At 40.3% G+C, this 24643-nt stretch overlaps 1 protein-coding gene across 12 annotated transcripts in view; it reads left to right on the top strand.

Annotated features, from left to right (window-relative positions):
- jakmip3 (Janus kinase and microtubule interacting protein 3) overlaps nucleotides 1-24643 on the top strand; it is a 379633-nt gene that overhangs the window by 335927 nt on the left and 19063 nt on the right. The gene's annotated exons all lie outside the window — the stretch shown is intronic.

Below are 24643 nucleotides of genomic sequence, written 5' to 3'. Positions count from 1 at the left end.
CTAATCTGATTGGTTGGCTGCTCCAGTACAGCTGAGAGGTGACCCCTGCTGGTACTGCAGGAATGAGCAGAAAGAAGAGACAATGGCTTCCTAGAAAGGCAAATTCCTGCGTTTTAAGGCAGCGAGGAAACAAGGAGCGTGGGGAGCAGGGAGACCTTGGTGGGAGGCTGTGTTTTGGAGGGCAGGTAACAGAAGGATGGGTGGGGTGATATCTTGATAGTAGTGGCCCCAATGCATGCAAGGCAATCTTTCTCACCACATTCAGTGTTCCCCACTCCCTTACTTCCTTTTACAGCTAGGCAGTAATAAAACAGCCCATTGTGTTTGGCTCGCACTGCGTATTATCAGATCAATATGATTACTAATAAGCCAAGCTGACCTTAAATTATTTATTTCAATATGGCAAATGGGCAGCTAATTTTGGCACCTATCCATCCATTATATTGTGGGGATCAGCTCAAGAGGGGGTCGGCCTTACTTCCTGACCTATTATATACAGACACCTCCCCACAGTAACCATGCCTGTTAGAGGCACATAAAATCCAGCTGAGTTTGCATTTTAACATTTACAGTTTTCTGAGCCAGAGGCACAATTGATGAATTTGGAGGCATTTTAAAAATGATAAGAACCATCTTATTTATTTTTACTACTTGGGATTACATCAGGTTCCACAAATTTGTCTGAACATCTAAACTAAATTAATTACAATCTTTTTACTAAATTTGTTTAATTTTTTTCCTTAACTTTTTAGTGTTCATTGGTAGTTTGGCCTCATTTTTGACTTTAAACATGGCTACAAAGTAATTTCCTTTATTTATCATTAATCTGCTTTTGCTAGGTCCATAGTCCCCATTATCACTCTTTTTCTCTTTGCTTGTAAAAATCATTTGTTGTAGCTCTTATCATTTTGATGCTTTGTAAAGCTCTCTCAATCCACATGTTTCACTTCTTACAACTGGGCAAGACTTTTAGATTAGATTCCCTACTGTATGGAAACAGGCCCTTTGGCCAATCCACACCTACCGTCCAAAGAGTAACCCACCCAGATCCATTCCCCTACTCTACATTTACCCCTGCCTAATGCACCTAACACTATGGGTAATTTAGCATGGCCAATCCATCTAACCTGCACATCTTTGGATTGTGGGAGGAAACCAGAGCACCCAGAGGAAACCCACACAGACACACAGGGAGAATGTGCAAACTCCACACAGACAGTTGCCTGATGCAGGAATCATAGATGTACAGCATGTAAACAGACCTTCCAGTCCAACTCATCCATGCCAACCAGATATTCCAACCCAATCTAGTCCCACCTGCCAGCAAACCCAGGTCCCTGGTGCTGTGAGGCATCAGTGCTAATGCCTGAGCCACCATGCTGCCCCTTTTTAAAAATTACAACTTATTGTCCTTCTCCCTCATTCTAGATTACATTAGATTCCCTACAGTATGCAAACAGGTCCTTCGGCCCAACGACTTTTCCTTTAATAAAATAGTTGTTAGTTCATTTATTGGTCATGGTTGCTCATTTAAGTAACTGCAGTTTTAGTCAATAAACTTGGTGCAATGCTCAATGAACAATGTGGTGCATTTGTGCCAATGGAATTTTGCACTTTACAAATAACAGTCTTTGATCAAGCTGTACTATGCATGTACAATGAGAAATGTTCTTCATAAATTGGATTGCCATCCATCATCTTAAATCTGGTTCCAATGGTATTTTCTGCACAGGGCCTGGAAATTTAAACAGCCATTGAAAAGTACAAAAACAGCTGCAATTGTCAGAGAATGGAGTCACAATCTGTTGAGAAATATGCAACTTACAAGATCACAAACTGCATTTGAACCTAAAGTGATGGAATACAACAGATTGTATCTCAAAGGTACATTATTGCAGAATTTTGCCTTCAGTAAGCAGACTTGTCTTTGTAGGATGTAACATTAAATCATTAAAAACAATAGCTCCAATGAATTTGAGACCTACAGGGATTTAGAGCCTGAGTACGTTTACATCAGCCTTTCCCTTGGTGGCATTAAAAGGGAACAGTACCAGAAGCTGCAATAAAACTGAATAGAGGATTATTTTACTGTTGTGCAGTAATAAATTAAAAGTTTCAGAAACTCAGAAAAGTACATTCACTGGCCTCCTTTATCTGCTGGCAGAAATTGCCAAGTATTAATGTCTAATAACCTCAGTAAGTTTAATTTGCTACTCAAACTTTACAGCCTTATCCATTCCCCAGCAAACCATCCTGAATATTAGTATGAATGAACCTGGGTTTATAAATTCACATTCATCAGAAATTTACAGACATTAGTTGTAAAATTTAAAGTTTTCATGTGTTGAAGTGAGACTTATGAATGATCTCCTTTAAATATTATTGTCAGTTTTAAAGCAAACATCCCTGAATCCAGGTTGGAGATATCATGATGAAGAGTCAGATGTCACTTTGTCATCTGCTTGAACAGTTAAAATATTCTCTATTAACGTAGAAATTTCCTGGCACCAGATGGTGCTGTGGCATAGTAGAGTGCTACTGTAACCTGTTAAACCTAGGGATGATAGAGTAGAACATGGGGCATCTACCTAGCCTTACAAGCTAACCCAGTTGTTCACCTGTGTTTCCTCTTGCTGGAGTTTCCATGTCAACCAACATTCGGAGAACAGAAGAAACAAAATTGGTTTAAAAGAGATGTGAATTACAGACAATTATCATTTTATCTAATTTCTTCAGCAGCCAGAGTTTCTTAAGTCTTAATTTGGATTTATGAAAATCTCAGTCTTTGCTCTTCCTTTGGGGCAGAGTGGACAAACATTCAGCCTTACCCTTTTCAATTGGAGTCAATACAAAATACTTAAAGGCAAAGACTTGGACTGAGTTTTCTTCCTGAAGTTACTGTGAGTAATGTGGGAAAGATCTCTTTATATGTGATTCATATCTGAGGAGCATAGCTGTGAGAATACATCCTCAAGCCTGTTCCAGAATTTAATGCGATCATGACGAATCTTTGACCTTGTCTCACATGCCTTTTCCCCAGATCCTTGATATCCTTTGCTAACAGTCAGTAGGTGATGGAATACTCTCCATTTGCATAGATGCATGCAGCTGCAATAACACTGAAGAAACTCCACACCATCCAGGGAAGTATTGACATACAATGGCAGCATACCATCTACAGGATGCACTGCAGTAACTCACCAAGGCTAATTCGAAAGCATCTTTCAAACTCTCAACCTCTACTATCCAGAAGGACAAGGGCACTAGGTGTGTGTGTCTGTGTATGTGTGTACAAGTTGACTATATCATGGCCGCTAAATCAGATAAGGCCCCATGATGTTAGGAGCACAGTATTGGCATGGATAGAGGATTGGCTGGCTGGCTGGCAGAAGGCCGAGATCAAGGATAAAGGGGCTTTCTTCCAAATGGCAACTGGTAACTACTGGAGTTCGAGAGGGTCAGTGTTGGGACCACAATATTCACGGTATATATTAACAATCTGGATGAAGGAACTGAGGCATTGTTTCTATGTTTGTAGATGACAATAAGATAGGTGAAGGGACGGGTGGTGTTGAGGATACAGGGAGGCTGCAGAAGGACTTGAACAGTCTAGGAAAGTGGGCAAATACGTGACAGATGGAATATAATGTAGGGAAATGTGAGTTTATGCACTTTGGTAGGCGTAGACTATTTTCTAAACAGTTAGGAAAGCAAATCCAATGTTAGCATTTAGCTCAAGAGGGCTAGAATACAAGAGCAGAGATGGTCTGCTGAAGCTGTAAAAGGCTCTGGTCGGACCACGTTTGGAATACTGTGAGGAGTTTTGGACTCCATATCTAAGGAAGGATGTGCTGGCATTGGGAGGAATCCAGACCAAGTTTAAAAGAATGATCCCAGGGATGAAGGGCTTGCCATTTGAATAGTGGTAGAGAATCCTGGGTCGGTACTCAAAGGAGTTTAGAAGAATGAGGTGGATCTCTTTAAACTTACATAATACTGAGATGCCTGGATAAAGTGGATGTGGAGAAGATGTTTCCACCAGTAGGACAGACTCGGACCAGAGCGCACTGTCTCCAAGTGAAGGTACGACCCTTTACAACTGAAATGATGAGGAATTTCTTTAGCCATACAATCATAAAATGTCATAGAATCCCAACAGTGTGGGAATAGGCCCTTCAGTCCAACAAGTCCACACCGACCCTCTGAAGAGTATCCCACCAAACCCATTCGCCATTACTCTACATTTACCCCTAACTAATACACTTAACCTACATATCTTTGAACACTATGGGCAATTTAGCATGGCCAATTTACCTGACCTGCACATCTTTGGATTCTGGAAGGAAATCGGAGCACCAGAGGAAACCCACGCAGACACAGGGAGAAGGTGCAAACTCCACACAGACAGCCGTCCGAAGCTGGAAACGAACCCAGGTACCTGGATCTGTGAGGCATCAGTGCTAACCACTGAGCCACTGTGTCGCCCAAGAGTGGTTAATCAATGGAACTCATTGCCGCAGATGACTGTGGAGGCCAAGTCATTGTATGTAATTAAGACAAATATCCAGTAAAGGTTCTTGATTGGTAAGGGGAATCAAGGGTTAGAGAGAGAAGGCAGGAGAATAGGTTTGAGAAACATATCAGCCTTGCTTGAATGATGGAGCAAATTCAATGGGCTGAATAGTCAAATTCTGCTCCTATGTCTTATGGTATTATGGTCCTCCGTTACTGTCACTGAATCAAAACCCTGGAACTCCCATCTTAATGCCACTGTGTGTTTACAACACTGAATGGACTACAGTGGTTCACACGTGGCTCAACACCAACTTTTCAAGACCAGTTAGAAATGAGTAACAAATGCTGTCCTTGCCAATGATGTCCACAATCCATGAAAGAATAAAAATATTGGACAAGTAAGCAAAATATGGTTGTCTTGACCGGTTTTCCTCCTTCTTCGCATATTTTGTTGAGCTGAGCTATTTTCTATTTATAAAGCTGTTAGCATTACCGCATTTGAAGTCACTTGTCAATGCTTATGCTCCTTTCCTGGCATGTAAGACCTCATTCTTTTCAATTATTGGATAAATCAAAATACATAAATGAAGATGATGGGAGATGCTATTCAATTAATTACATATTCCCTTTGTCTATGGATTTGAAGAGAAATAGCATTATTTTCCTTGGCTTAATCTGTCATTTCTACATGAGAGAAATTTTTCCCACAATTGTTTCACTGTATAATTATGCCATTGAAATATGGACAATTTTGTATCGTAAACTATTATGTCGTTTTCAGATTAACTTACTTTCAGATACCAAGAAGTGATCCATGTTAGATAACAGAAACTTGACATTGTATAAACAATCTATTATGAGAGATCAAACTGCAGTGCAGTGTCCAGTTAAGTTAATGCAGATTGGTCTATGTCAGATATCAAATAAAGTTTGCTTTTCAACATATGTGATAGTGTCACCCATCTAATAATCTTCAAGATTAAAACAGCTTTCAACATCTACCTAATCATAAAAAGAATACTGAACATGAAGGTTATTTTCTAATCAAACTGTTACGACATGGCTGGAGCAGATGGGACTTGAACCCAAGGCCTTTTGATCTAGGTGGGGGTTTTCAATACTAGGTAGGATACTTTTAAAGTGAGAGGAGCAAGGTTTTTAAAAAAGATTTTAGGGGCGATCTTTTTACATAGAGACTGGTTTTGTGTGACATGAACGTCCAGAGGAAGTGGTGGATGCGGATACAGTTTACAACATTCAAACCATTTGGATAAGTTCGTGAATGAGAATTTTTTGGAGGGATACAGGCCAAGCACAGGTGGGACTAGTTTAATTTCAGAATATGACCTGCATGGACTGGTTAGACAGAATGATCTGTTTCTATTCTGTATGACTCTATGAGACTTCCACTGTAATACAAGAGGCCTTGACTGACTGTCGAAAGATTAGAATATTTCAAACCCTTCATTGAAGTAGGTGCTCTGTTTATTTGCAACAGTTAGCTATGAAGGGATATTCACAGATTCTCTGAAGGAAGGAGCCCTCAAAAACAATTACAAAGCTCTAATTGAGTACTTATAAAGCAAGAATCAAGGTAGACAAAAGGGTGAATTGTTTGTCTCCTTTATTCAAGTAAAATGATACTTGAACCTATTAGATTAGATTACTTACAGTGTGGAAACAGTCCCTTCGGCCCAACAAGTCCACACCGTCCCTCTGAAGAGCAACCCACCCAGACCCATTCACCTAACACTACTGGCATTTAAGCATGGCCAATTCACCTAACCTGCACATCTTTGGATTGTGGGAGGAAACCCACGCAGAATGGGGAGAATGTGCAATCTCCACACAGACAGATGCCTGAGGTTGGAATTGAACCCAGGTCTCTGGTGCTGTGAGGTAGCAGTGCTAACCACTATGCCACCGTGATCAGCAGCTTATTTTTATAAGGGCTTTTTGTGGAAATGTTGAACCATGTTATCAGGGTTATATTGTATGATCAGGCACTTGAGATCTATAGACGAATGTGCCCCACATACAATTGGTGACAACCATAATATAATTGTACTGTAACCACAGTTTAATTTTAATTCATTGGCAAACAAAATAACATTCCATTAAAAAGAATCTGCCTCATATTCCAATTTTTAGGTGAGTAATTGAATAATAGAACACAAATAACATTTTATTGTTGGTTTTGGGGTAAAATTAAGTTCTGCAGGATCATCCAGTGCATTAATTTAGTCACCATTCAAATGTGTATGGTTACCTACTTCATACTTGTCTTTCTCATTCTTTCATTTTGAAGAATTTTGATTTTATATAAGTTTACTGTTTATGGAGCCATTAACAAAATCTGTAATCTGTATGAAACATTCAAAATGTTCTATCAAAAACTGAGGGTCACCATCAGGACACCTTTAAAAATTAACCAGTTGAAAACAGTTAAGCATCCCTTTGCAATTGGTCTGTTCTATTTTCATGTATTTTGCACAGAGGTGTGGAGCTAATTAAAGAAATGCCTTAGAGGAATTACTGGCCCCAATTTAATTAGAGAAATGACTGAACATGCCACATGACCAAAGATAAGATACTTTGAATTAATGATTTTATTGGCTGATGTTAATTCAGCTGCTTGCACAGTGAAAAATCAGTACCCCATCTAACACAGAATTCCAATACTGTCAGAGGGATACAAATCGATAATCTTGCAAAATTGGAAAATAACTGTAAATTAACACCTAGGAGGAAGCTTTTGCTCCATTTTTGTCTCCAATGAAGCAATTGAGAAATACTCCCACTGCTCTGGTCCTTTCACATAACTTCTACTTAAACTGTTTATTTAGATTTCATTTAAACATCCTCTTGCACTCAATTACTCTCAATGCAGAATATTTCATATTCTAAACATTCTGCATAAAGACGTTTTTCATAATTATGCCTCTTCATTCAGTATGAATCGATGAGCCATCATCACTGATGCCTTGACCAGAGGGAGAGGTCCCTCTTGTTCATTTCAGTGAAAACCATTTATCATTTTAAACACTCCATTAAATATATTTTTCTAGGTTTCTCTGCCTTTGTGGAAATGAGCCAAGTATCTCAAGCAGACATCATATAAATATTTGTCAATTATATTTCTCTCTTTACAGTGATATTTGTAAAAGTAGTAGATTACCTAAGATGTCACCATAAGACGACAGACATTGTAAACGTTTTTCACTGTACTTGTACAATGGAGTACAAGTGACAATAAAAGGATATAGTATATTGCATATTAAAGCATAGAGACAGATCATTTGACCCCCAAGCATTGACTTCCCAATATACCTTTAGATGAACAAATAATTCTAATCCACTCATTCCCATATCCTTTCAATATTGCTGTTTCCTTCATAACCTTATACATCTTCATCTTGAAAATTGATATAGTTCTGGATGTAGGTTTGCTCGCTGAGCTGGAAGATTCATTTCCAAAGATTTCATTACCCTTGTGGGCCTCCGGGCAAAGCTCTGCTACTAATTCCTGCCTTCTATATAGATGTTTGGGTTACTTTGAGTTGGTGATGCCATTTCCTGCAGTGTTGTCATTTCCTGTGGTGATGTTATTTCCGGTTGTTTTCTCAGGGGATGGTAGATGGGATCTAACTTGATGTGTTTGTTGCTAGAGTTCCGGTTGGAATGCCATGCTTCTAGGAACACTTGTGTGTGTCTCTGTTTGGCTTCTCCTAGGATTCCAATTCTCCTCTCAATAAAGCATTATAATTCCATGAACTTTTATGATTACTTCCCTTACATGCACACTAGCCTTCTGTGATTCATGTACCAGGGCACCCAGATCTTTCTACATCTTGGATCTCTGACGACTCAACGGTTAGATAAAGTTCAAATTAAATTGTTTACTTTATGATAACATAATCCAATGCATAAGTCATTCATGTGGATTGATTATGTACAGGTTGTGGAAAGTTAGGTACTTCTTTCACATCGACTCATTGCCATGTTAACCATCTCTGTGTGTCATGGTTGCTGAGTCAGTGTAGCTAACAACGTGTAGGCAATAGCATTATGAATGATGCTCAAAATGATGTATATTTGACCTGAACTGCCCTGACCAACACCAAAACAAGCCTGTTTGTTATAAGGATTTTCTGGGCATGAGGAAATAACACTTGTTCCACAATAGTCAATTGGAATAAAGACTTTATCAGAGTCAAAGATCAGCAGCAAACCCTGTTTATTCAATCAGAGAGGCTGCACCAAAGATGTCAGGGTACAATGACAAATTATGACCTTATCTTGCTTGAGACATCAGTTTGTTGCTATAAACAACTTGTTCACAGTCAATCAACAAATTTGCTTCACAGGTTCTCCTTCATCTACGGCACAAGTTACTTCTTCAAAGAATTCCAATAAGTTAGTATCAAACTCAAATAAAAGACATGCAATTCTGTAAAGATCAAATCAGAAGGTTGGACAGAATATCAAAAGCAGCAAAGAATTACTAAAAGATTAATAAAGAGGGAAAAATTAGAGTATGATAAAAAGATAGATTTTGAGAAGGCATACTTAGATTCCAGAAGGCATTTGATAAAGTGCCACATCAAATGTAATTGTGGAAAATAAAAACTAGTGGTGTAGATGGTAACCTATTGATATGGTTAGAGGTTTGACTAGTTAATAGAAAACAGGGAGCAGGAATAAATGGACTTTTTAGGCTGGCAAGAAGTCATGAATGGTGTACCACAGCAGTTAGTGCGGGGGCCACACCTCTTTACAATTGATATAAATGATTTGGATGAAGGGATCGAAGATTTGTTAGCTAAATTTGCTGATGACATAAAGATAGGTCAGAAAATGACCAAGTGGGAGGCATGGTGGCACAGTGGTTAACACTGCTGCCTCACAGTGGCCAGAGACCCGGGTTCAATTCCCGCTTCAGGCGACTGTATGTGTGGAGTTTGCACATTCTCCCCGTGTCTGCGTGGGTTTCCTCCGGGTGCTCCGGTTTCCTCCCACAGTCCCAAAAAAAACCGTGCAGGTTAGGTGAATTGGCCATGCTAAATTGCCCGGATTGTTAGGAGAAGGGGCAAATGTAGGGAAATGGGTCTGGGTGGGTCGCGTCGGCAGGTCAGTGTGGACTTGTTGGGTCGAAGGGCCTGTTTCCACAATGTAAGTAATCTAATCTAAAATAAGTTGTGAAGAGGACATACAGAGCACGCAATGGGATATGGATAAGTTAAGTCAGTGGACAAAGATCTGGCAATGAAGTACAATGTAGGAAAATGTGAAACAGTCCTTATTGGTGGAAAGAATTATTTAAAAAATTATTATCTAACCATTGAGTCATCAGAGATCCAAGATGTAGAGAGATCTGGGTGTCCTGGTACATGAATCACAGAAGACTAGTGTGCATGTAAGGGAAGTAATCATAAAAGTTCATAGAATTATTATGCTTTATTGAGAGAAGAATTGAATGCAAGAGTATGGAGGTTATGTTTCAGTTTCCAAGGCATTGGTGAGAACACATCTGGAGTACTGTGTTAAATCACTGTACTTATGGTAAGTTGTTAGTGCATTTGAAGCAGTTTAGAGAAGATTTAATAGACTAATACCTTGAATGAGCAGATTGCCTGAAGAGAAAAGGTTAGATAGATTAGGCCTGTATCCACTGGAGTTTAGAAAAGTCAGAGGTGACTTAATTTAAAATAAAAGATCCCGAGGGGACTTGACTGGGTGTATGTTGAAAGGTTGATTCCGCTTGTGGGAGAATCTAGAACTAAGGGTTATAAAAAAAGGGGTCACTTATTTAAAACTGAGATGAGAATTTCTTTTTTACTTTTTGAGGAATTCTCTGGAATTCCCTTCCTCAAAATTTGAATGAATGCAGAATCTTTAATTATTTTTAAGGCAGAGGTAGATAGATTCTTGACAACCAAGGGGATGGAAGATTATTGGGGATATGCAGGAATGTAGAGTTTAGGTAAAGTCAGACCAACCCTGAATTGGATGATGGAGCAGGCCAGAAGGGATAAGTGGCTAGGACTTGTTCCTTGGTTGTATGTAGGTAAAGGTGGGAAGGTAGGTAAGGATAGGGAGGTAGGTATAAACAATGACTGCAGATGCTGGAAACCAGATTCTGGATTAATGGTGCTGGAAAAGCACAGCAGTTCAGGCAGCATCTGAGGAGGGAGGTAGGTAAGGATGTGAAGGTAGGTAAGGATGGGGAGGTAGGTAAGGATGGGAAAGTGGGTAAAGGTGGGAAGGTAGGTAAAAACGGGAAGGTAGGTAAAGATGGGGAGGTAGGTAAGGATGGGGAGGTAGGTAAGGATGGGGAGGTAGGCAAGGATGGGAAGAAATTTGGAAATGGGTCAGTCGTGAAGAATGTTGTGTCACAATACATTTTATTGGTGGTTGATTGTTAAATCATTGTAAAATTTTAGGAAGGGTTCCACTTTTGTTCTGTATCAATGCATTTCTTCACTTATTTCCTTGTGCATTTTTAGCTTTTCTGTGTTTTACAGTGCTTCATAGTAGATGAAATTTCTGGGAAGATAACCTGACAGCAAACTTTTGCTAATATTATTCTGGAAACTAATGCAAGGGAAGCAAGGATCCTAGAGCACTTTGCTAAGGTAATCTGACTAAAAATATGAGCCTCGACTACATTACATATTAGACTTATTTAAACTGTGCCATTTTATTTCCTCTTCAGAGCCTATCATTCCACATACTACTTACCAACTATGCAAGAACCTTCTTTCTTTACTTCGTAGTTTCCTTCAATTATTAGCCTTGGTCCAGAGGTGGCTTTTTTTGCATGTGAGTTGGAGGTTGTTAGTTTAGCACTTACATCAGGACTAGACGATATAATCTATGTTGAAACAAGGGAAAACCAGCAAAACTAGCAAATGACACATATTTCAAATGGAAATCCAGTAAAATCAATATTTTTATTTCCAATTACTACTAATTTTAACTAGGGTTTTTCATCCCCTAACTGTGAGTGATGCACTTTTGGAGGTGCCATGTTTTAGATGAATCTTGTTTTTACATTCAGGTGGCATAAACGAGCCAAGGTATTATTTAAAGAAGGGCAGGGGTTTTCTTCTAGTATCCCTAAACATTTAGCCTTCAATCAGCACCACTGAAGAAATATAAGCTGATCATAAAAACATAGAAGATAGTAGCAGGAGAAGGCCATTTGACCTTTCAGGCTTGCTCTGCCATTCATCACCATCATGGCTGATCATCCAATTCAATAGCCTAATCCTGATTTCTCCCCATAACCTTTGATTCCATTCACCCTAAGTGCTATATCTAGCTGTCTCTTGAATACATTCAATGTTTTGGCATCAACTACTACCTGTGATAATAAGTTCCACAGGCTCACCACTCTTTGGGTGAAGAAATGTCTCCTCATCTCCATTCTAAATGGTCCATCCCAAATCCTAAGACTGAGACACCTGATTCTGGACACACCCACCATCGGGAACATTCTGCGGGCATTTACCCTGTCTTGTCTGTTAGAATTTTATAAGTATCTATGAGTAAAATATTTTATAAGTATTATTTCATTTATCTGAACTCCAGTGAAAACAATCACAACCTAGTCAAACTCTCTTCATAAGTCAGTTTGGGAATTGACAAGAATGTAAACGGTTCAGAAATCTAGGAATATAAGAATAACTTAATGCAAAAGGATCAATATCCATTAATTTATTTTGTGCCATCCAAGTAGTTGCCTGATACAATTGTAATGGAGTTGTGAACCAATCATAGCAATCAATCTCGATTAATTTCCAGCAGCACTATTTTAATTGGTGTAATTTTACAGTTGGTGAAAATTGCTTATGTTTGAACCACCCTCTCCTTCTGAATGCAAGTTTGTTTTTTCTTTCACCCGTTATGAGGTCAGCAGATTGCCTATGTTCACTAACTCAACGTCATGGGCATCAAAAACTTGCCCAACGAATACTACAATTGGTGAATTCACTGGCAACACCACAACTAGTGACATTTATTTCTGTAATTAACTCTTTCAGAACTCTTAATGCCTCATCACTGTGAAAAATGACTTGAATCAGTGAAAATGAGTCTAATGTAACTTTAATAATGATCAGTTAACTGAGCGGTGATCTGCCTGCGATCCGAAGAGTATTACCAGCAGTTGTATTTTCGTAAGTGTTATGTTACAGCCAGAGAAATTACTGGTATTTGTACCATTCTTCTCTGTCTTCTCTTTCTTTTCAAACCATTTATCTCCCTTTTTATCTGATAGAGTTGAAATGTGATTCTACAGTAGTCTATTAATATCTCACCTGTGCACATTCTTCATGTGTGAGCTTAAGCATCAATGATTACAAATGATTTGGAGAGCTGATTCTAATCATTGCTTTTAAAAACAAAGCAGACACACTGGCTAGTAATTCGGAGCAGACAGTCTGCCTGATTTTTAACTGTCCTTAAAGGATAATGTCATCTATTCTAGGGTCCTTCCAATATTGAGTGGGTTAGCATGGATTAACAGACCAATCTGCTACCTTTCTGATTTATTTGATTTACTTCATATTTATACACCACATTTAATTTCTGGGAGCTCTATCTTTAATTTAAACAATAACGTGAGTAACTACCAAACAGACTATTCAAATTCATGTACTGAAGAAGTGTTTTCACTCAAAACTGGAGTTGCTATTCATTAACAATGATACCATTGTGTGTGTATCTCTTCGGTGCTGGAGAATTTAGCCAAAGAAGGAAAAGGCAATTTGCTGCTGACTGATTCATATAACTGTCACTGTCAAAAGTACTGTAGAGCAATATACTCCACAGAAAAGCTATTTTACACTTGCTGTGAAATGATTTGAAATGAATTGCACACTTGTAAATATATATGACAGTTTACAGACTGAAATGACTTGTCATACTATAAAAACATCTCACATCATTTCTGATCCAGAGTGGGCTATAAATCAGGGGACAAGCCATTCTCTGTTGCATATATGTGTTGTCTACTGGCCAGTGATGGAATACCTTTGAGAGAAGCTCCATGATAGATTGTCGGCCAGGCCACCTAGATCTAATGAAGAAATAAATGTATGTACAGTTATAATTAAAAGTCTAGCGTCTCTGGATTGCTACACATATCACACTTTAAAATATACATTAGTCAACCCACCTCAAAAGTCAGTATTGGTTCAGATAACCCCATTATGGTCAGTTAGTAACAGGGATCCACTCAAAATATATTTTCACTATGTGAGCCATGACTTGCATGACTGTGGATTTAGTGCTGGAAAGTAGCTGAAAATGTGTTGCTGGAAAAGCGCAGCAGGTCAGGCAGCATCCAAGGAACAGGAGAATCGACGTTTCGGGCATAAGCCCTTCTTCAGGAATCCTGAAGAAGGGCTTATGCCCGAAACGTCGATTCTCCTGTTCCTTGGATGCTGCCTGACCTGCTGCGCTTTTCCAGCAACACATTTTCAGCTCTGATATCCAGCATCTGCAGTCCTCACTTTCTCCTGTTGGAAAGTAGGACAAGATTGCTTTTCACCAATTGACACAGACAAAATGGGCTGGATACCTTCTTTCTCATTGTAAATTTTCTATGATTCTACATTTAAGCTGTTACATCTACAAACCACTAACCTCCAAACCCAACATTATGTTTTCCAGAGCTATTAGTTGAAAAATAAATGAAAATTTCCACTAGAATCATTTTTTTGTGTGTGACAGTGTTTCAGTGGCCAATTTGCCTGTGCTAAAACAACTAAGCTAATGTTTGGAAAATTGTAAGAAAAAGTTAAAATTTAAAAATTATTTGAGATGTTGCTAAATTTACCTATGCCCTATTGGAAAACTAATGCACATCCAGGCTCAGGAGGGTTGAGTATAAATGCTGTAGTGGTCCTATATTCATTGGAAAAGTAGCAGTACTCAAACACAAGCAGAGGGCAAATTCACCCAGAAAATTCAAACGTCACTGGCGTTGTAAAGTCCGAATTTCTGAGGAGCTACTCCTCCAATCACAAGCTGGATATTTCCCATACTTGATCCTGATAGGTTCAGCAGTAAACCTATCAGAAGCAAGCAGAGAACAGAACAATCCTGTGGTTAAAGTAGTAGCAAGAAGACAACACATATATGCGACAGAGAATGGTTTGTCCCCTGATTTACAGGATGGCACAGTGGCTCAGTGGTTAGCACTACTGCCTCATAGTGCTAGGGACCCGGGTTCAATTCCAGCCTCGGGCGACTCTCTGTGTGGAGTTTGCACATTCTCCCCATGTCAGCGTGGGTTTCATCTGGGTGTTCCGGTTTCCTCCCACACTCCAAAGATGTGCAGGTCAGGTGAATTGGCCATGCTAAATTGCTCATAGTGATAGGTGAATTAGTAGGGAGTAGGGGAATGGGTCTGGGTGGGTTACTCTTTGGAGGGTCGGTGTGGACTTGTTGGGCCGAAGGGCCTGTTTCCACATTGTAGGGAATCTAATCTAATCTAAAAAGATATGTGTGGAGTTAAAGTGGGAGGCTAAGGGGATTGGGGGTGACAGATAAAGAGTTCAGCTGCAGGGTTGGGGCAGAAATAGAGAAAGAGAGGAAACTGTGGATTTTTTGGGAGAGATAGAGAGATGCAGCCTGTCAGGGTTAGGGAAGAAGGGAGAAAGATAAGGAAGGCTGCAGGGATGAGCAGCAGGGAATGAAAACAGATCCTGGGGGGCAGAAGGGAAGAGAGAGTGGGAGGCTGTATGATTCAGGAAGAAAAGTGGAAGCTGTTGAGGGTCAGTAAAAGGAGAAGCTGTAGGGGTGGGGCAGATGAAAGAAGTTGCAGGAGGAGGAAGAAGGAGGCTGCAAGGGAGAGGCAGAGAGAGTTTGTAAAAAGAAGGTTGCAAGTCTAGGCAGAGAAGGGATGCTGTAAAGTGGGGATCTAAAGAGAAGGAATGTACAAAAGATAATAATTAGTTTTAAACATTTTAACAATGGAATATTCAACTAACCAGGAGTCAGGAAAACTGGAAATCACCAAGGTAGTTAATTCCTTGCAAACGAGTGTGGAATTTCTAGCTTAAGGTTACCTATGTTCAAAAATTACTATATTTAGAGGTGGGAGAGTGTGGCATTATAATGAACGCTACTGTAATGATCACTGTCAATTGATAGATTTAATTCTGAGATAAAGTGAAAAGTGAAACTGCCCTTTTAAAATATTCCAGTTTTATGTATATGCTGTGGAAAGTGCATGAGCTGTCATCTTGCCAATCTAGGTGAGGGATATTTTGGGTTATTTTTTCTATAAGTGTGTCTGTTATCTTGGGGGAAGAAATTGCTGCTATGTTATGCCCATTAATTGTGTGAATTTTAAATACTATGTAATGTAAGAAATGAACACTTTTATTTTGTGTTGTGGCTTTAAGTTTAATGGTGAGTTGTTAATTATAAAGAATATCGATGGAATTTTCTAATTCTGCTTCTGTGTGAGTCCAGCCCCTCACGTGTCAACACAAATACAGAAGATATTATTATTTTTATGTAGCTGCATCACTGAATAGTTAGTGTTAATGAAAATATAGTCCCTGAAAATTAGAAAGTTACCCCTGAAAATCTCAAGAAGAGCACTTGAGTGGGGTGGGGGGTGGGGGAGGGGGTATTGACTCTTTTTCCCTATTCTGAACCATGTTTAAAGGTGGGAGAATGGAGATGAGATCAGGAAATAAGGGACCTAGAAACAGGAGAAGCAGCAGGGCTCAAGAGTTCCTAGCCGTGCCAAAGGCTATCGGTTTGTTTTTAATGAGTTTGAGTTAGTTTGCTCCATGAAGTGTGAATTGCTGATGTTTCATTCTCAGTTTCTGTTGGGGCTTTGGGTATGCACAATTGTTTACTCTCGATGGACCCTCTTGTGCAATAATTCATCATAAATGTTGTTTTGTCAGTGTGCATTTCAGCATGCGCCCAACCAGGGACCCATTTTTTGGTAACCTTCTAACTTTATTTCAACCTGCGAAACATGACTGTGTTTGTCTTGCTGTGCACTCGGTTCTGATCCTGGATCCTGTTCAATAAATAACAATGATCTGAGCACCCTTGGTATGCACAATCCCCTAAAATAAATCCGTCACATTTATGTTTCATTTCCACTTACCCTGAGGTGCTGATTGACCTTCTCATCAAACTGATATGATTCTTGTGATAATGATGTTTCTGTGATGGTCATTTCATGGCACTTATTTACAACAAGATGGCTTTCTAGACTATTTCAGAAGGAAATAAGTATCAGTTGCATAATTTGCGACTACAGTCACATGCAGACCAAAACATGGTAAGGGTGGCTGACCCTTATCCTAAGGCATGTGCCTTAGAAACTTTTGGGATTTTGTTACAATGCACAAACTTATTTTATGTTGCTTGCCTCAAGTTACCATGTTTACTGAAAACAGATGGATGAACAAGTGTAAAGAACAATTCCAGGAATTAGAGGTGAATGCACTAAGTATGCTGTTTATAGACTAATAACAGATCCCTATTCCACTGAATAATATTAAAACTTTCTTCTCCCCTCGCTACTAGCCAACACCAAACACGAAATTTAGCAGCTTCAGTCAGGTGATGGGTTCAGAGTTGGAAAAATGATTCCCCATTCATTGGGTGGAGGGGGCTGACCTAATGCTCTCAGGAGATAGGTTGACTCCCTTAAAATGATGATGAGTCTATTTATCATGTTATCCTGTTGTTGGGACTTTCAATGTGGATGGCTGGGGTCCTCAGGTCTGCATCCCCACTTTGAAGATTTCAAACTCCCCCCACCAACCTCTCCTGCACACCTCAGGACTGGAATGGATCAGCAGAACCATAATCCTGCTGGGATCACTCCCCTCTCCATCTGATTGACCTCCTTCCCCCAACTCCTTCACCAAGTTCCATCCCTCCCCTAGGATCAACCTCATCCCCTCACTTATATCAATTGAACCCTCCTCCCAGTCCAGAATTTTGTTCACTCTCGTATCTTATCCAGCCAGTTTCATTATTGATTTGTTCCCCATCCCTTTCAACCAGGCTTGAACTTCTTTGTAATATCAGACATCTGCTGTAGTCTCTTCGTGTTACAGGAGTATCCTCATCTTTGTATTACCCAGACTTAATGAACAGTAAACCACAACCCACCTTACCTTGCCCCTTAGTGAGTCAGAGGTTCAAATCCAGGCCCAGGAATTCTTCAACAAACTAAACCTTGCTCAGTTCTATTGTAGGCGTGTGTAAGGCCAACCTCTACCAACAGAATAGAAAGTTGCCAACTACTTCTTTCCTGACTGGATCTACAGGTCTCTTTGTTCTAAAATAGTGGAAGAAAACCATGAGGTACTCCAGTGCGAAGAGATTCTCTTAATGCATGATAGTAATCAGGTACAAGTCTGATTGGTGAGGTAGACATTATTACACAGACTATGAACTGAACGTTTTTCATTTTTGAGTCTCATTTGCGAGGAATTTATCAGAGCATTTCCTGCCATGGCCTAAGGCATCTTTTATCCTGCAGTTTTCCAATACTCACATCATTTATTATGCTTCAGGGCTTCACACTCCTTTCCTGTTCAATTGAGAGTTCACAGAGCTAGAGATGCTCATCACTGTGAGGACCTTTCACAACTCTCTCATAATCAATCCCTGGATCCACAGCACTTCGAACACCAAAGCTTGACCATTATGAGTGAGGAAGTAGCCCGAAAAGGGAAGCTGGCACTATGATTCACCAGCAGGGCCTGGTAATGGAGAGAAAGGTTGTCCTCTTTTTTCCAGACCACCAAAGAAGGCCATGGCATCAGACACTACCAGCTGGACAGAGGTAGCCAACAGGGTCAGTGCTGGAAAGAAACACATAACAATGTGGAATGGAGGTCTCTGTGAGCTCCTGCCCTCTGCAAGGCTAATTGCTAACATATTCTGTCAGACTCACCGTAACTCTGCTGCTAGAGACATCTCCAACCAAATCTAATTGTTTAGCACTCTCACGTTTGCTTGCAGTATCTGCACTTGAACTCTCACCCATCTCATTCCTCCGCACCTGTTCACCCTTCCTGTCCCCTGCTCTTCTTACGCCCTCACTAGGGACTCTTCACCAAGTTTCTTGCTGCTGCACTGCCACTTACATCATTCCACTGACATTCATTTCACTTATTTGTGGCCTCATTCATGTTGATGTTGATATCCTCACTCCCTGTTGGGTGAAAGTGTTTGCACTGGTTGGAGAGAATTGAAACCATTCATGTTGGAATGCCGATCCCTCCATGTCAAGATAACCAAGTAAGCTTCACGGTGCTGCTGTGCAATTATCATCACTCTAAACATATTCTTAATATACTCTCTTCTCTTGTGCAGACACAAGCAGCACCCACATGCCCTCTGATCCAGAGGGCAACGCCACACCTCATCAGCTCCTCTTCCAGTTCTGAGGAAGACGATACAGATTCCCTCAGAAGATGCACAGCCATGTCTTTCTCCTGCACCTTCCACCAGCTCAGAGACTGTCACCCCAGTGATCGAGCGCACAATCTGGTGAGCCACATCTGCACAGACTATTGAGGAAATAAAAGTCACTCGCACTCGGGAGGCTGCCAAGAGCAGACAATGGGTCATCCCCAACGTGATAGGCGTCACTAACTTTGTCTAAATGCAGAAAAAAGACATCAGGCACAGTAGGCAAGTTTATCAGAGACCCACTGTAAACTGGTATTGTGTACTATATTCTTGGTGGGTGCTATGGAAAATCAGGTCCAGCAGAACACTCAGTGGCTGCTGAAAATGCACTTAGATTAGCACTCCATCACTTCAGTTATTGGTGCTAAGCATCAACATCAAGGCAACAGGGCAAGGGGCACCTCAGCCTCATTCCAGGTTCGCCTTCCTCTCCGGGAGACAGAGTGATGTCAGAGGATACCTCATACAAAGGAGTAATCCTTCACACAAGCCTCTCTGCAGTCTCCTTTCAGTATACTCCAAATGTACCCAATCTCTTCCTCCTTCGCCCGACCTGTGATCCCATAGAAGTTGCAGCTGAGGAAGGAAACCCTGGTTCTGGGCAGGATACTCTTGGCATATCTGGCTTTCTCGACACAAATCCCTCCTGGGTTGTCCACACAAAGCTATCAGGTCATCTGCAGAGCAGGCTGCATCCACCCATACTGCACCAAGAGGAAGTGTGAGAGCAATGAGAAATAAATGCTCTAAGGATACATCCATGGTATGGGTGAGACTGCATTGGAAATGCACTTTCATATCGATAAAAATATATATTCATTTTAATTCATCACATGCATTTGACTGTACATTTAACTGCTGGTTCTGGTTACATGGCTACCAGGTCAGAATTAAGCAGCTTCTTCCTTCGTCCCAAGTAGGGTGGGAGTTATATCTGTGAGGTACTGCTCATCCATGAGAAGCAAGCTGGATTGCAGCAGATTTCAGAAATCCATCAACATTTTTGTTTATTAGCGCAGCCAAAATTTAGCACTTTACTGCAGAGATCACTGAGGCTGAAATGAGTGAGAAAGCTCTGTAATAGATCATCCCTCCACCCCTGCCTCACGTTCATGACAATTTTGTACATTTGAATACATGATTATTCATCAGAACACACTTCTCCAGAGGCAAAGCTTCATTCCACCAATGTGTCTTATCAGACAGCACACACTTACTTCAGAATGCGTAATGTCTAATGCTCCATTAAGGTGAAAAATCTGCCCCCTAACATAAACATGTCCATCCCACCCCCACAGACAAAAGGTAACTTATTTCAGCTACAATGAATGCATTGACAGCTATTTTTCATCTTTAGTTTGCAGATGAGGTTTGCTGGAACATGATGTGCTTTCCAGATCGCACTCTCCCGAGAATGAATTCCAGATTCTGCTTTAAACTTGTTTCCCACCTCACACACGCTCAAACACATGTAATATTTTCCATTGCATTCTCTGTCAACCCCTTTTAGGATCCCCGTGTTCCTGCCCAACCCCTTTTATTTGATAATGAATTAGCCCTATTTTCCTACTCAACCCCTGCCTACTGCATTTCAACTCCTACTATCACTATCCACTGTCCCCCATTGAAGCCATAGGAATGCTGACTCGTGAAAACACTCCCGCAGTACCCCATGCACTCCTATCCTTTGTATTTGGAATTTCTCACCCTTCACAGTCATTATCTCCCTGTGTCCCAGTGTAATAGCCCTCATACACTTGCAATTTCCCACTTTTCCCAACACAGTATAGACTGCTCCTTAATACCCTTGCCTTGAAGTTTACTGACCAAAGCCACAGTACTGACCATGCCTCCCTCACCAAAGACTGACTTGTGACTTGGCATGGCCTAGCCCATGGACTGATGTCTCTGTAGCTCCCTACTGACTTACCTTTACTGATCTGGACTGATCTGGATCTACGGGATTGACAATAACATAATGCCAGGATTATAAGGGCACGAATCCCAGACTTTGATTGAAGCATCAAACTGACCAAGGCCAATCCCCTGAACTGAGACTGGATAATAGCCTTGACTAATTTTGACCACAAGCTGTATAAACCTGATTGAGGACTACTCCCTTAGGCTTTGAAACATGGTCATTAGGTTGAAGCACATGCTGTATGTTTGCTGCATAAGCTGCTTGCACATGTTGAGGGTACGACATTGATACACCACGTTGGTTATCATGACAATCTGTCTCGCTTTCTGTCTGTCTTGAGAAGCGAGATGAGTCGGAGATGCTGTTAGCTTATACATTCTGAATGAAGCGCAAGATGCTAAAAGGAAAGGCAGATATGCTGAGTGTCCAAGTAACCGCAAAGTGAATGAGTGATAAAGGAAGCTAAGAGTCCTGCAATGTGTAACTGCATAAGATGGTGCTTGCCTCCGTGTGCACTGAGAAGACCTGACAAGATTATTGCAATATATTGTGCCAGTGAGCTCCAGAATGCAGTAGTAAAGTTCAGGTGTCTTCTGAGTAAGTCCAAGATGGATCTTGATGAGTGAGGCTGGTGTCTTGCTGTTGCTCACTTTGTGGATGATGGGTAGAGAAGTCACTGCCATAGAGCAAACCATGACATCTTGTTAGCATAAATTAAACATGGAGGCTGGGAAAGTAAATGGTGATCTTCATCTACCAGGTAACCATGCAAATTCTCAAGTCAGGAATTGGTCCATCTAACTTCTCACCAGAGCCTGGAAGAATAACCAAATTGTGTACAAATGAGGCAAGATTAACTAACTGAGATGCAAATGCATAGGAGTAAGTGTCTCCCCCCATTTACTGCAACATGCTTATAAAATCCCTGAAGTGCAGATAGAGGCTATTTGGCCCATCAAGCCTTCACTGACCCTCCAAAGAGGATCCCACCCAGACACACACATACCACATTTACCAAGGCTAACCCATCTAGCCTACATATTCCTGGACACGAATGTGTAAGCTCCACACAGTCACCTGAGGCTGGAATCGAACCTGGATCCCTGGCACTGTAAGGCAGCAGTGCTAACCATTATGCTGCCCATTTATCCATTCTGATTTATTAGATCATTAAGGGGCAATTCAAGCTTTATTTGACATCAAGAACATTAACTTTTCACTCTAGCCATATTTTCCCAAGTTTCCCATTGTCTGTGCCACTCAAGCTGGGAAATCTCTGACCTCTGAGAAGATGTAGACGGGAGGTCTTTGTCCAGAACTGCCCTTCTCCAATCAAGTCATTATGACATCATCTAATTGGGTGGAATTTAAAGCAGTCTACAGCATTAGCCCTTTCACAACTGTTACATTATACAATATATTCTTCCTTCTAATGTTGCCAAGCTTCACCTCCACAATGCCCTGGTTTCTATCCTAGAGTGCTATCAGATCAAAACATCCTGCTTTATCATAAGAAATATTCAACCTTGTTAAAGGTAAATGTCAGTATTCACTTCCATAATTATTGCATGTGTTAATTTTTGAGTTGGCATCAGGCTCCCTCTTGAAGTTTGCTTTGCATTTTGATGTACAGTATAATGTCCAATCTGTCATCCTTAACACAATACCTTGCAAGAGGAAGAATTGTTCATTAGTTATCAGGATAGATTGATGGCTTGATGAGATCCTGGTTGCATTGAAGTTCCTTAGACTACATCCAGCCCATGGTTGACTGTTGCTATCTCCTTTCAATCACCTCTTCCCAGGTTGGGAAAATGAATCAGCCCCTTAAGTTATTTACCTATTCTCCTTGACTCCTTACATTGAGGTTTTTCAACGCTAGTGTGTCAGCATTGCTTTCTACACTGTGTAAAACTAAATTTTACCACATTTTTGATGAATATCTCTTTGCCATTGATCTTCCCCATGCTATCTGCAAAACAGCAATCATTATAAAGCACTTTAATACAGACATCAAAGCTGGAATCAGCCAGATTTCGTGGTTGGCAAATAGCAGTTGTTCAAAGCACCAATTTTGCAGAAAACATGTCAAGACATTCAGGATAGCTTAAACAAAATCTGTAAGCCGACTTTAAACGTGAATTGGAGAAAATCAAATCTTTTTAGCATGTAAAATACTGGATAACAATCTGACCAAAATGAAGGCTAAGTAAAGGAACTTCACAATAAATATGAGGGAAAAGCATTGGTTGCATGAAGAAGCAAAGTTCCTTGCTTCTTAATAAAGTTTAATGGTAGAAGATAAATAATGTAGATATTGTGGCCAAAATTTTCCCTTTGGAGACGGGACTCAGGAATTGAGATGAATTTTAATGCTGCAATTTTGTTTCCATCCTGGCATTGCCTGCAGCTGAGCTCTTCATGTTTTGGAAGTTGGGAGGGCTGTGAGTCAGGAGCAGCCATGTTGAAACACACATCTGTTTCTAGAAAAAAAATTCAGTCTATAATGGTGTACGTAGAGACATGTAAAGACGCACTCGCCCTCTACTCTTGCCTCACTTACCTCCTCACTCCCCTCCACCCTTTCACCCCTTCCCTCATTCTCTTCCCACAGTCCACACTACAGATAGAAGTTAGACACTTCAAAATAACATTTATGAGATGTCAAAGTAAAATGCATCTCTTGATGTGCACTCCAAACTTTGTCTCTGATGAAACTGATAAATCTGTCAAGCCTATCAAATTCACCCTCCCGTATAGCTAATAAACATATTCAATACTGAAGAATTTTTAGTGCTTTTGGAGGCAGTCAAAAGCTCATGCATATGTCAAAGCTTACAAAAAGCAACCCTAAATGGCTGTGCTGAACTGCTCTGAATAAATCAAAGGAATGGGAAAAATTTAAACAATGAGCTAAACAATGTAGTCACGCAGGCTTAGTTTTCAGAATTATAAAATGCACTTCAGTACTTTATCCAGTGGAGCATCTATTCTAATACATAGTATTGATCTTTGATTTGACAGTTGTTAGAAGTAGCAACCTGGCAACTAATTGTGACTTTATATTTTCCAGTCAGAGTACTATCAGCACTTGCCTTATGAAACACTGACACAACTCAGGCTACAGAATGCAACACAATGTTAACTCATTTTTATACTCTTTCCACCTTCAATTCAAGCTGCACATCTCCTTCTCCAAGTATGATTTCAGAGAACATGTAACCGTACCCATCTCCATGAAAATTAAGGAGGTTCTGAAATGCCTACTTCTACATTGAAATAATCAACTTCTAAATAGAATCATGTTGGGTTCATGGCCTGTCCCTCTTGCTGAAAAGGCCAGAGATGAACTTAGATGTGGGGCTCCCCCGACTGCCATTAAGCGGCCATTATTTTCCTAATACAGGAATTGCTCCAATACAGGACCATAAATTTCCAAATCATATTTTTGAAGCCACAGATTTTTCAGTTTGAGTAAAATCTATATTATTTTCCTGAAGCAAAACCTACAAAGCAAGCAAACAGCTTTCAAAAATGCTTCACTGCTACAAATGGTTTTGGATATCTGGAACTTATGAATGGTATTATATAAATATAAGTTTGGTCTTTCTTTTTCCCTTGGCAGTCATGCCTTAACATCAGAAATTCTATTCTGAACTACATTAGAGCCTCCATTATCTGAAGGAGATGGACGGGGAGTATTTTGTTCAGATAATTATCATTCGGAAAATCGAT

The sequence above is a fragment of the Chiloscyllium plagiosum genome, chromosome 22 (genome assembly GCF_004010195.1).
Source record: "Chiloscyllium plagiosum isolate BGI_BamShark_2017 chromosome 22, ASM401019v2, whole genome shotgun sequence".
NCBI lineage: Eukaryota > Metazoa > Chordata > Chondrichthyes > Orectolobiformes > Hemiscylliidae > Chiloscyllium > Chiloscyllium plagiosum.
The sequence above is the reverse complement of the archived record's forward strand: the minus strand, read 5'-3'. Positions and strand labels throughout refer to the sequence as shown.